Raw genomic sequence first — 9,634 nt, forward strand, 5'->3', positions numbered from 1 at the left:
ATACAAGAGTGGAAAACGTGAATTATGTTTAACATAGACTTAGGATCCGGTACTTACAGCCACACACTCCATAGGGAGGGCTCGGTTACCTGAATGGTGCACTTACCAATATATGGACGTGTAAGGAAGTACACCAAATAACAAAATGAGCCGTTTATAGTCAGATACTCGAGACTTTAACAAATAACTGGATATATATATACCCTGCAGTTTTCCGTATATCAACAACCTAAAGAGTTGTGGGTCTTTCCATAAATAAATAACTTGGAATGCAACCCCAAATAGAATCAAGCACCAAGATTTTCTACGACACAACTTAGTGAAATGAAAGCGAAGTCTGATAGATCTAGAACGTAATCGAGCATGAACCTTCTTCTTTATCTTTGAATGAAAGGGTGTCCAAGTGAATGATCATGAGAAAATGGATGTTTGTGGAAGATATGTTGGATATGTATAAGTTTTAGAAAGAAAGAATAAAAAAATTGAGAATGTGGGTTTAGCACAAAACTCATTCATGGTGTAGGTAGGAACTGTCTCAATTCTGAAAATGAAGGTGTCAAGTGCCTTTCCCTTGGGAATTATTTCCACATTAGGAGGATTTAGAAAATCTTGAAGCACAAGAGAAATAAGAGGGTCAAGTGCAAACTCAAGGTTCTTTTGAAAAGGTGGAAGGTGGGGAAAATTGGTAATGGAAGATGAATGAGTGACAGGATGATGTGAGGTGGATGAATGGGGCTCGGCTAGAGCTCTTAGGTCTAGATCATCAGAAGCCTTGAGATATGCAAGACAATCCTCAATAGGTGGGTCAAAAGAATCACAGGGATAGAGGGTGAAAAATTCATCTTTCGTCATAGCGTCAAGGGATGAATGGATGTTGACAGGGAGGAACTCGCGAGGTGGCAAGGAAGAGTTGCAAAAGAGAAGAAGGAAATCTTCCTCGACTTCCAGGGAGTTCTCTCGTTGAAAGTTGGAACTTCCAAAGGAAAGGAATTTGTGCATCTGATCATCTGGAAATGTGGTTTCAAAATAATATTGAGCTAAACTCTCGATCATGCTAACCTCTCCATTAGCAATTGTATCTGGGAATTGTTTAATCATTTTAAAAACATTTACCTCAACAAAAAAATGGCCAAAGGACAAGGACATCGAACCATCACGGTAGTTTATGAGCGCGTTGGCAGTAGCCAAGAAAGGACGCCCTAAAATGATCGGAACAGAGTTGTTAGCGACTTCTGTATCGAGGATAACAAAATCATCAGGATAGTAGAAATCCTGAACCTTAACAAGCACATTTTCAACCACACCATTAGGATACTTAATAGACCGATCAGCTAATTGCAACATCATTTTAGTAGGTTGCATCTCCTGTAGACCTATTTGCTTGTATAGATAATACAGGAGTAAGTTAACACTCGCCTCCAGGTCTAATAAAGTGGTGGCCATGTGGGAATCTCCTAAGGTGCATTGTACAGTAGGACGACTAGGGTCCATGTACTTAACGATTCCATTATGTTCTGTTAAAGTTGGAAACTGTTTAGTTAAAAATACGTCTTTAGGGATATTTGTCTTACGCCTAGTAGTGCACAACTCTTTGAGAAACTTAGCATGGTGAGGTAACTTTTTAATCGCTCCGAGAAAAGGTAGGTTTATCGTTAGATTTTTTAAAACCTCCCTAATCTCATCAAAATTTGTATCCTTGTTCAACATAGCTAATCTCTAGGGAAACAGTGGTTTTTCTCAATATTTAGCGTATGGATCAATATGATGTCTAACCTTGGCTTTCTGTTTCTTAGGTTGTGGTTTAACTGGTACCTCTACAGGTAGGATCTTCAATTTCTATTTCGGTATCTAGTTTAATATCCGGTGTAGGTACTACTGGTGGGGTAACTATAGGCATAGTTACTTTGTTATCAACTAGTCTGCCAAAATGGAAAATGGTGATGACATTTAGCTCACCTACGTTTGCATTGTCCTTACTAGTATTACCATTTACCTCAAAGGCTGTGTTTGTTATTTTAGGATTAGGTATCGCTTGACTTGGAAACACACCTTTTGGTTGTACTTTCTCTTGTGCTAACTGCTGTAAGGAAAGTTGGATGGCTTGTAAAATTTGTTGTTGGGTTTGCAAAAAGGCATCGAAATGATTTGGTTATGGAGGAGTGTTTGTTACAGGTTGTGTGACAGGAACGATGTCACGTTGATTATTAATGGATGGGTTGTGATAGTTATTATTTACCAGAACAATACCTCTATTCACATTATAATTATTATTGTTATAATTATTATAATTACCTTGTCCTTTTCCTTGTCTATGGGGAGCTTGGTTGTAATTGGGCACTGGCCTAACATTTTGGTTATTAAACCTTGGAGGTGTAACTTGTTGATTATTTCGCCAACCGAAGTTGGGGTTTTGTCACCAAGGTGCGTTAGGTTCGCTATTAATGGAATAAAATATTGTCTGGCTGAGTGGATGGTTGTTCATAGAAGAGAGGACAATAGGAGTCGGGATGCTCAGGACTCAAACAGATATTACATGGAATAGAGTTGACATTCATGACAGGGGTAGGCTTTTGTTGAACAGAAATAGCTTCTACTTTTTTAGTGAGAGATTCAATTAGAGTTTTAAGCTCAGGATCAGATTTAACCTCAAACATAATGACAGCCTTAACTGTTGAAGAAGAACTAGCGGAGCGGGAGATATCGTCACTACCCCCCTAGTTATTATTATGCTTTATTTGATCTTCTAAAAATTTATAAGCCTCTGAGGCTCCTTTATTGAGGAAACTACCCCCATTCATTATGTGAAGGAGTTCTTTATGGTGGTGTAAAAGTCCTTTGAAAAAGGCACGAACTAACATGTCTTTCGCGAGGTTATGGTGTGGACACTCTATAAGAAGATTGGTGAAACGATTCCAAGCCTCTGAAAATGATTCATGAGGATTCTGTCAAAAGAAATGAATCTTGAAAAGCATTTCATCTGTCTTCAGTGGTGGGTAAAATTTTTCCATAAATAGTTGAATAAGTTTGGCCCATGAGTCCACAGAATTAGGCACTTGGGCAGTTAACCAAGACGCCGCCTTATCGGCTAAGGTGAAAGGAAACACCCTCAGTTTAATTTGTTCAGCACCAACCGTAGGATGGTGGAATGTAGTAAGGACTTGTTCAATCCTACGCATATACTGATAAGGTTTTTCATGGTCTAACCCATGAAAAATGGGTAACAAATTAAATATATTTGGGGGGATTCGGAAATCCCCCACTGGGTCTGCTAGAACGATGCAAAATTTTGAGCTATCGTTCAAGGATTTGCAAAAGTCAGAGAGAGGGGACTCTCTTTCTTCAGCCATTATTTTAGGTGTAGTGTGTGGTATATTAGCTAGAGGTGTAGTAAGTGGTATACTAGAAAGGCGTGTTTGTTGACGTTGCCGGTTGATTACGTTAGGCATTTTTCTTCTACCTAATATTAATCTCATGCAAGGCTAAGACTAATCTTAACTAAACACGACAACACTCAAAACAATTCTGATATGCTAGTATAAACCTCTAACAGGAGATGCGAGGAGTGGAAGAAAGAAGTACTTGAATGCCTCCTTGCTTCTCTTATGAATAACGTCTTGTATACGTGAGCTCAGTGTGTGTAACAAGTTAGAAACACTGAATAACTTGAAGTAATGGAAGTTTGAACTAACCAGTGAAAATCGAGCTTTTCTAGAAGAGGGTGCGGGTCGCGCTCAGAAATGGCCTTGGTAGGGTGCGGGTCGCGCTCAGGTCCAACTTGAGTTCCAGGCGCTTCAGCGTGGGGGGCGCTCGAACTTTGCCTTGGTAGGGCGCGGGTCACACTCAAGTCCAATTCGAGTTCCAGGAGCTTCAGTGCTAGGGGCGCTCGAAGTTAGCCTTGTATGGTATGGGCTGGCCAGCCGGGCTTGTTCTTTGAATTTTTTAGTTTCAAACTGCACAATCAACGTTAGAATCAAACATGGGTGGGTGGATTTAATGGGACTTTGAAAAGACTAACAATACTAATGAAAACAATTCTAAACGGAACTAAGATGGCAGCGACGCCATTTGATAAAATATAAAATGAATAGTTTTACATACGAATAAGTAACGAGACTCAACCGTAAGTAAATTAAACTAGAACTATTTTCTGTTTGGTTATCAAAGTTTTCTACTCTCGATGCTATTACAATATAGTTGGAATAGAAGATTCGTTCCACTCCTAGTTCTTTAGAATTCTAAATTAACTACAATTATCAGTCTATCAAAAATCAATGAGAGTAATGATGGAAATTATACTACGATAGAAATTGTACTAAACAAGATACGATAATTCGAACTACGGAATTACTAATTTGACGATATGAGGACGAATTATGGGGATTTGATTCCGCCTTAACTCGACTTAATTTACTAACGAAGAATTGTCGTAATCCAAATTGAAATGCCTTTGCATAGCAATTTGGTCTTCCTAATCCCTAATTGTTCATGGTAATCTCTACTAACTAACAACTAGCATGTGAAACAATCAAACCCATTCTCATGGTGAACTAATTGTTTTTTAGAATGGAATGGAATATCACGAACTATTCTACGCTAACAAAAATCAAGCTTCATCAAGGCTTCTTCAAACCCCTCTAATGGAGGTTTTAGCCTTGAATCATTATCTTATCATTAATATATAAATCAGAACAAGACATGATAAAAAAGATTATAAATTTACTTGTTTTATTTAAAATGGAAATCTAATCAAGCAAGATTGAATTGAAACTAGTAATGATAATTAACTAAATCTATGAATTGAAGCTAAAATGATTTAATGAAATGAAACTAGATTTATGAATAACTAACTAACTTTATTGATCTAATGAATAATAACAATACTGATTCAAAACTGAATTCAAAACAAAGTAATAAAACTAATTAATGGAGTCTAAGCTAATTTATTTTCTAATCTAGGTCTAGCTAATTAGTTTACCTCTTTTCTTTTTTTCAAGAAGAGAAAGAGATCCCCAATTTCGTGCATGGGCCTGGAGCCTTGTTTTGGGCCGAAAAATCGAGCCCAAAACCTAATTTATTCAGTCCATAAAGGTCTTTTCAGCTGGATTTGACTTCAATAGACTTTTTGCCCACTTCTGCTCCTCTGATTGGGTTAAGGTTTAGACCATTGGAAAGCTCTTTCCAGGACGGTCGTTTACACATAAGGTAGGCCCAATTACGAGGTATGAGTCCAAAGATACAGTCTTCGGAAGTTCTGTTGACTTTTACTTTTCAACTTTGACCGGGCTTTAAAAAGACTTTTTCTCCTTGAATCTTGGCCTCTAATCACAGAACTTCTTAGCAACCAACCCTTGCTCTTTTATCTGGCAAAAGTGACACATTTCTGTACATAATTGACTCCAATGCCTGAAATACAGAAAAGCACGTAATCAGTATTAACTCTTATTTATTACTTGCATAATTAGTCTAAAAGTATTATTGTTAAGGGGTTAAAACTATAGTTTTGAGCTCTTATCACTTATGATCTCTCGAAATCCTACAAAGCTAATATGAAAAGAGTGCACGACAAGCACATTTTGCGTAAAGATTTTAAAATTGGCCAAAAAGTGTTACTTTACAACTCCATATTACATATTTTTCCTGATAAATTGAAAACATGATGGTCTGGTCCTTTCATTGTGTCAGCTGTGACCCATTATGGGGCAATCTCTTTGCTTATTCCTTAAGATAACAACGACTTTCAAGTAAATGGACACCGCCTCAAACATTACCACGAGTTACGCTCCCCAACTGTTGAATAGACTCTTCTCTAAGATCTGGTCTACATAGACTAGATGTTTCATTTGACCTACTTAATCTTGTTTTTATGTAAAGGGTACGTCATTTTTGTAGCCAGGCCATCTTCTATTTTATGATCTCAAAAGTACTTTGAAGTGTGTGGTTTCAAGCGTCAGAGCCGTAGTCCACAAAAACTCTATTTCAGAACTGAGTATAAATGTCTTCTAAAACGCAAGCAAATGTTCTTGCTGGTAAACGATGGATCCCAAAAATTTCCCCTCCTTCCTTTTCTTCCCTTTTCCACTCTCTGCCTCGTGAACATCAGATTTGGTGTAAGTCTCACTCATCATGAATAGGTAATGGTCGTAGTACTTTTGCTCGTAAACGACGTGCACGAAAAAAGACTCGCAAACGTCTTAAGGATTTGACATTAAAAGACTCAATTCATCTTGAAGATCTGACGTTAAAAGACTCAACTTGTATATAGGTATATATTGTTGTCTTTTAAAATTCCCCTTGTATTAAGCTGTCCACATAGAGATTCGTGTTTAACCTCAGATGTTGCCTACTTGGAACATGTACGGGCAATGGATTCCACCTGGCCAACCCCTAGAATTGGTTATTTGAGTTTCCTTTGGGGCGGTTTGAGGATAGCCGTATGTAATAAGGGCAATATTATTAGACCGTGGCGTGCATGGTCCAGGATGGTACCGTCCTGCCCCTAGACCTATAATACATAAAAGTGAGGCCACAGTCTGGCTGGATTTGGCTCGCTCCAGAGCCGACATGACAGTTGCTGAAGAATTTAGATGGTGACTCTTCTGGACATTCAATGTTGTTCACATTAATCTCCCTTGTAAAAAAAAAAAAAAAAAACCCTTTGTTTATAAATAAAACACCCCTAGTTATTTTTGAAAACTCTTGTGGCCTTTGAGAATGACTCATATAATTGGATGGAATTTTTTATGCCGATCATTTCGGTAGCTCATTTATCCAATTCGGAGTCCGAACGAGTCGTGTCTGCGCGTTTACAATTTTTAGGCTTAATTTGGGCTTTAGGTTTGAATTGGGCTTGGAAAAAAATTTGGGCCCGACCAAATTTGGTGATTCTCGACCCATTTATAAACTGAGACAACTTACCACGCGTCACCATTACATCATTTCGTCTTCCCCAAAATCCGGATCTAGTCCCTTCCCGTTCCAGTCTCGCCCGAGACAGCTTCTAGTTAAATTTGAGTCTCACGCGAGACCACCACAGCTTGGTTTCAAATTCCCTTCCGTCAGCAACTTCCAATTCATCCCCTCATCTTAAATTAATATCCATCCTCTTTCTGCGATCACAAATGGCCAAAAACAGGCGAATTTCAGTGGAAAGAAATTTTGGATCCCTATTTGAAAGTGGGATGTTTGCTCCATTTTTTGATACGGAAATATACTCTAGAGGATGGGAGTATCTCTTGTATCCTAATGGCGGGTTGTATTCAATGGATTTGGTGTTGAAATTTTATACCAATGGCGGCTTTAATGGCGACAATTTTTGGGTCGCTATCGACAACATGCCACGCCAAGTCACACCCGCCTTGATCTCCAGGATCACTGGAATACCTTTGGTTGACCACGTGTTGACTCAGCAGTAGTCCGTGTATCCACAGAATTACGTCCTCATGCTTGACATACTAATTGAGGGCAAGTATAATACGGATGGGAAATGTGCGTATCAACGTTCTATGATGCGGAACCAGCTTGTTGTGATTTAATGGTTGGGTCAGAATGTTATTGGCACCTCTAAGCCATTTGACATTAACAAGACATTTTTGCACCTACTCTGGGTTCTCCAGGAGCGAAAGGGTAACTTCTGCATAGTGACCTTTCTATTCGACATCATTACGCATGCCATACTCAGGTCAACCCCTCTTGCCGTTCTTGTCACGCAAGTTATGATTAATTTGGGTTTCCTGTCTGCCACCCCATTAGTCCCTATGCTGCCATATGAGAATATGCATGTTTTCAAGAAGTGCATACTGTCCCCATGGGAACCCACAACACCAATGGCAGCTGAACACAATAACGTGGGTTGAACTCACCCATACCCTCCACCTTTCTTTGATGAGGCTGCTATGAACAAGATGAGCCATCCTATGGATGCGTTACACGCTATGAATAGTGGCATGTGAGACATGTATGCTCGCCATGTATCAATGGAACATACCATGGGTGAATTCAGGGAGGATATGACCACTCGCCATGAGTCGATGACAGACGCCATGGGCGAATTTCAGCAAGAAATGCGCACTTCCACGAAAGCATTTCAGGATCATATGTCTACTCGCCAGAATCAGTTCCAACAAATGCTCATGGCGAACCAGCACCAGTTTCAAGATCAGGTGATATATACTCTAGGCGATATCTAGGAGCAGTTAGCCTCCATGGGAGCTCATTCTGCACGCCGCCGCAGGACTCCTGGTTTTTCTTCTGTAGCCCTGGAGGATTCTCAGTAGACATTTTATTTTCTTGGTCTTGTATTTTATTTATGTCGGATATTTTATTTACGTATTTGTATTTTAATTTTCCACCCTAGTATGTCTTTTATTTCCTACATTTTCCCAACTTTTCTGCCTTGTCAAATATTATATTAGATCTTATATATATCTCTAATATTATATTATATATAGATAGAAACATATATAATAATAATAATAGTAATAATAATGTATATTTTGACATCACACTTAACAGCAAGCTTTACCGTCCACTAACGTTTTGCAAAACGGTCGCCAAAATGGTTAGAAAACGGCTCCATTTCCTTTCTATAAATAGAAAGTTCACCACATCTTTCACATTCACTCCTTTCATCTTCTTCCCTCTACATTTTTTCTTTAATTCTAATTACGTTTTTTTTAAGTTCTTACCAAATTTAAAGCTTTATGGATGCCTTAGAAAAGTTTGAGCAGCAGCAAATTGAATATGCTACTCAAATCTTCATGCTCGTTAGTTTTATTATCGTAATGTTATTAATGTGGCATATAGTCCTATCTAATATATAGATTTGTATTTTGTTTTCCCGTTGTCATTATGGTGTGTTTTCACATCCCTGTATGTTATTACAACTTATTGTGAGATTACATTTACGTATTCCTTGTCCTTCTACTTACGCTATTTATGCTAAAAAAAAAAAAAAAAAAAAAAAAAAAAAAAAAGAAAAAATTAGGAAGAGTGCGCCACTCCTTGTAGTCACATGCCCTATTCTTTCCCATCCACGCTATATCCACTTTTACGCCTTGTTTTAGGAATATACAAGTTGGTCTAACTACCTTGTGAAACCTTCTCTCGTATATTCTATCTCTTTCCACGTTTGATTCACAGTCTCAGGGATTTGATTTTAAACGATCTTTCAGGCAAGCACCTCGCACTACACCATAACAGGCTATTTGCAACGGCAAAAAAGCGTTGCTAATAATTTTCGCAACGCTTTTTAAGCGTTGCAAATATGGTGTGGGTAAAGTGTTGGAAATATTTACAACGCTTAAAAAGCGTTGCAAATAGAAATTTCCAACGGTTATTAACCGTTGCAAACAGAACTTTCTAACGCTTATTATAACTATTTCGTGCACAAATTTAAAACCTTTGCAACGGTTTTTTATTTCACAAACGCTTTTTAAGCATTGGTAATTTGTTAAAAATTTTACCAACGGTTTGTAACCGTTGCAAAGTTGTTAGTTAATTTAAAAAAAAATAATTTAAAATTCATTTGTAACAGTTATAAACCGTTGCTGATGGGTTGTTAATAAAAAAAAATTCTCATATTTTGTAGCGAGACCAGCTAAACCTACAATAAACAATGAATACAAGAATGAATACA

The sequence above is a fragment of the Coptis chinensis genome, chromosome 7, assembly GCF_015680905.1.
Source record: "Coptis chinensis isolate HL-2020 chromosome 7, ASM1568090v1, whole genome shotgun sequence".
NCBI classification, from domain to species: Eukaryota; Viridiplantae; Streptophyta; class Magnoliopsida; order Ranunculales; family Ranunculaceae; genus Coptis; species Coptis chinensis.